The sequence below is a fragment of the Castor canadensis genome, chromosome 8, assembly GCF_047511655.1.
Source record: "Castor canadensis chromosome 8, mCasCan1.hap1v2, whole genome shotgun sequence".
NCBI lineage: Eukaryota > Metazoa > Chordata > Mammalia > Rodentia > Castoridae > Castor > Castor canadensis.
Window position 1 is genome coordinate 120,695,557 of NC_133393.1, and position 4,899 is coordinate 120,700,455.

Sequence of the window (4,899 nt, forward strand, 5' to 3'; positions counted from 1 at the left end):
GCCAGAAGAAGAAGAAAAAGGTTTATGGCATAAATTTAGCCAGTTTCTCCTACATATTGTTGGCAAAAATATTAATGGAAATAGAATGTTAGTAGTAAAAGTTATCTTAGAAAATATGTATAAACTTTCTGTGATGCCTAAATTGAAAAAAATTGATTAAACACAACTATTTGGAGCCAACAATAATAACATTAATACCAAATTATATTTATCAGATAATATACATTGCTTATTTTTTAGGTTTAATATGATTCATGTTATGTTTATACTACATGCTACTCTTTAATTATCCAAAAATGGAAACTGTAGCATATTAAAGTTATAGAAAGCACATGGTTTCTGACTCTGGGGCCTCCATATAAATACATAAACATTGAATCTCATAAATTTCCATAAACTAGTATGGAAAAGCTACATTAATCAAGTTTATGCATTTATATAAATCCATATTTATATAAATTCTTTAAAGCATAGTCATCTGACAAACATATGCTATTATTCCAAGTTAAAACTAAGTATATCTCAGTGTTCTTGAAGAGCATATACTTATATTTGAAGTCAAAGTTCAATAAAAGAACACAAGTTACAGAGAGTTTTATTATGAACCATTCAGTACTACATGACAACAAATACAAGAAGGGCAGTGAAAACAAATAAGTAAAAATAGTGATGCCTCCTAAAATATTTTCTCCTTTATAAAGGAAAATAATAGTTTATAGGAAAAATACTTCATACCTAATGCTTTCAACATTAATACTTTCTTAGGCCACTATAAAAGCTGATAGTGAAAGGGAAATATTCTAAATATTTTCAAAGTGTTTTTAACTACAAAGACTTCTAATGTAATGCTTCATTGAACATTTTCTTTTTATGTGTATGGAGTAGGGGTGAGACAGGGGTTTGAACTCAGGGCTTCATACTTGCTAGGCAGGCACACTACAGATGAGTCACACAGCCAGTCTTTTTTGCTTATTATTGTGGTGATAAGGTCTTGCTTTTTGCCCAGGCCAGCCTGGATTAAAATCCTTCTATTTATGTTTCCTGCTGGAGCTGGGATAATAGGTACAAACTACCATGACCAGCTTTCTCCACTGAGATAGGGTCTCATGAATCTTTTCTTACTTAGGTTGGCCTGGAACCACAATCCTCCTTATCTCAGCCTCCAGAGTAACTAGGATTACAGACTCATGACACAAGCATCTGGTTAAAGGTTTTTATTTTTTGCTGTGCTCCAATTCATTGACAATTACTTTGTCATTAAAGAGTCATAGAATTTTATGCTGAGTCTAATTCTAATCTTACAGATGAGTAAAATAAAACTCATCAGTGCTTATTCCTATATTTTCCAAATCAAGTGCCTAAAGAAGCTACTTCTGAAGGCACAGCTTGACTTCTGACTCTGTCTTTTTAACTTGTATCAACATAATACAAATAAGTTATCCAGAATGTGCTAAATTTACTTATGATAAGTTAATTATTCTGATCATTGATATTACTGATGTCTGTTGAAAAATTGACTTAATTAGCAACACAAACTGAAGGAAGTTGAGATCAGTGATTATTATTGTTTTTTGAATGAGAAATTGTTGGAAATCAACACTTCATTGGTGCTCATCATTCACAGACATGTATGAGCGTTCATGGACAGTTAATTATACACTTAAAATAACTGATATGGATAATCCTCATTTCAATATACTTTAAGATTCATTGAGGAATACAAATGCATGCTTTAGAAAAACTGCAGTGTCCCTTCCATAGCTCAGCTGATAGAGCGGAGGACTGTAGCTGGTACCTTAGAAAAACTGCAAAGGAACAACAGCAACTATAATCCCACACTAGTAACACTAATTTTAAGTAGCTCTTGATATCTGAAATAATTTAGAAAAATCTTTTCAAAATTTTAGTTACATATGATTCAGTTACAGTCACTGTTGAGTTACAAATGGGTCAGACACTGTCTGTGTATTACTGACACAAGGAAGTGAAGTTGGGACATCAAGACCAACTTGGGAAATAGCAAGTATTCTAGTATCTATTACTGAATAAAAAAATAATACTGAAAATTAGTGATTTAATCCAACAACCATCCTGTTGCTTATCATGGTATAAATGGGTTGGGAATTTTGAATGGGCTCCCCTGGATCATTCTGCTTAGAAGCATTCATGTACCTATAGTCACACAGTGTACAGATTTGGAAGATTGGGGTCAGAGACAGCTAAAGCAGTGGGAGCTGTCCAGGGATCTCTCTTTCTCTGTGCATATGTAATTATATGGCTTCTCCATAGAATATTTTTAAGTGGGATAGTTTGGGCTTCATCATAGTATGGTAGGAGAATTCTTCAAGAACAAGTAGTAGAACAAGGCAGAAATTGCTTCACTTTTTATGACATAGTTTTAGAAGGACCATAGTGTCACTTTTGCCTTACACCAATGCTGAATAACAATCACAATCCCACCTGGTTTCAAAGGGAAGAAACACAGACACCCACTTCCCAATGAGAGCAGTCAAATTGCATGGTCGAAGACTATTGTTGCAGCCATCCTTAGGCTGCAAAAGGCTACCTTGGTGTAATGTGCATTTGTTTCTGAAAATATTCAATTCTATTAGATAGATAAGTTTATAAAAGATTAGCTAAGTCTTTAAAAATATGCCAGTAAGCAAAATGTTTGTTAGACATCAGTAGAATTAACTGGAATTCTTTAGTAGAAGATAGTAGAACATGTTTGTTTTAAACATAGATGGGAAGTATATGAATTATTAGTGTTTATGAAACACTTTGTTACTATATGCTTGTAATCTACAAATAAACAAGAGGCTATAAGTATTCAGGATACACTAAACTTGCATGAATAATTAATATTCATGAAATCTTTATTTGGCTACCCATTGGTAACACCAATGTGATTCTATATGTCCTCTGCTCAAGAAACATAAATGAAATCCATGGGTCTTCATCAAACTGCTCAGAGTGCCAGGTGTATCTGTTCCTGCATCTCTCTAGAAGAGTATGTGCCATTGACTATTGTGTCTTCTACCTTTTGACTTGTAGCTCAGATCTCAACTCTGGTCCTAACCTATCTGTGCTAACTTGCCCCATGTCTTTTCCCTTGCTTCTCCATGTTTTTAATATACTTTATTAAATATTCTATTTTATCATTTAAATTTGTTCTGTGAGTCTTTCTATTATGTGATATCTAGGGTGCATTTGCTGGTAAGGCTTCCAGGGAAATGTCTCACATGACACACGACCTTAGGAGTTACAAAGGACAATTATAAATTATTATAATAACAAATATTTTTTGGTGTGATCTTCCTAAATTTTTCCAAAAACAAAAAAACAACAACAGCAACAACAAAAACAGCAAAAGAGGTACTAATAAACCATGTGGCACCCAATTAGATGTTCCCTGGAATCTCTGAAGTCCCATTCAGTCAAAGAATCCAAAATCATTTGATAGACTGGTCAGTTGTAGCAAGCAAATGCAACCAAATGGTGCCAAATTGCCTTGGCATGGAGGAAAGATTTGGCCAGAGGGACCAGAGCCTGGAAGTCCCCTCCACCAAGATGGCAATAAAATCTCATTATGACCCATTGATTAATATTGAAAATATATAAATGTGTATTTCACGTAATCAAATTTACTTTAATGGTCATTTTATCATAGTAATGTTCATCATGTTTTTGCAATTACTATCTCAATCATTTTTTTAGCGTTTGAGGGTTACAAAATAGATAATTGTGTGATGAAACATATTTTGTAATATGCAATCATAAATGACATTATGATTCATAATTCTTGATTTCCATGTATCGTGTAGGAACCAACAATATAGGGAGCTGGGAGTCACACATTGTAACAAGAGATCTAATGGCAATGATATGAAACATAGAAAAGAATCACCCTAACTACGTGTGGGAAGTCAGAGATGAAGATGTGAAGAAGGTGCCAAATAAATCTTTCGATAAATGGCATGAAACGGTAAAAGAGACAAATAACCAGAGGCAGATAAACTATAACAGAGGATATTGTCAATTGACAAGAGGATGCAGATGGGGAAGTTTAGACTGAAAGAGCAACATGAAAATCTAAGCAGGTACCATATATGAAAGAACACGAACATCTTTTAAAAGTGCTTAAAATTTACCCTGAGGGAAATAGGGAGGCTAGTTATATTTTAAGTCAAGAACATATAGAGCATATTATGGAAAAGAGATGATATGAATACAGAAGCACCCTTCAATGGAATATGAAAGACAGGAGAGGATATTTGGGCTGAAACAAAATGAGTTCAGTTTTGATCATGCTTAGTGATATTCTCTGACTATAAGCCATCTAATTAGAGATAGTCAAAGATAGTTAAAATGCTGATCTATCAAAAAGAAATCTGGGCTGATGATACAAGTTTGGAAGTAATTATTGATATTTGAAATGATGAAAGTGAACAACATTGACAATGAAGAGAGTGTAGAACTAGACAAGGTGAGAGCAGAAAGACAGAGCCTCAGTGAGTAGTAATAGTCAGGAAATGACTTTAAGAAGAAATAGCCAGAAACAGGGGAAGGAAGCAAAGAAGTGGGGGCAGTGGTGACCAGTGTTAGACATTCCTGAAAATCAAGTAAGATAAAAACTGGAAAACATCCTCTGGATTTAAAACACTGAATTTAGAAAAGAAAAATTCAGGAAAATGATAATTACAGAAGACAAATCATAATGAACTTGAGGGATTTATAGAAGATGTCTATATGAAAATAGTGAATTTTCAATACATGTGGCTGCTAATGGTTTGAAGAGATAGAAGCAAGCTAAAAAGAGATAACTGCAGTTTTTGTCTTGAGAGACAGTAGAGCTCTAAGTAGCCCTTCGGCGCATCCTCAGAAATTTTATGCAAGAGT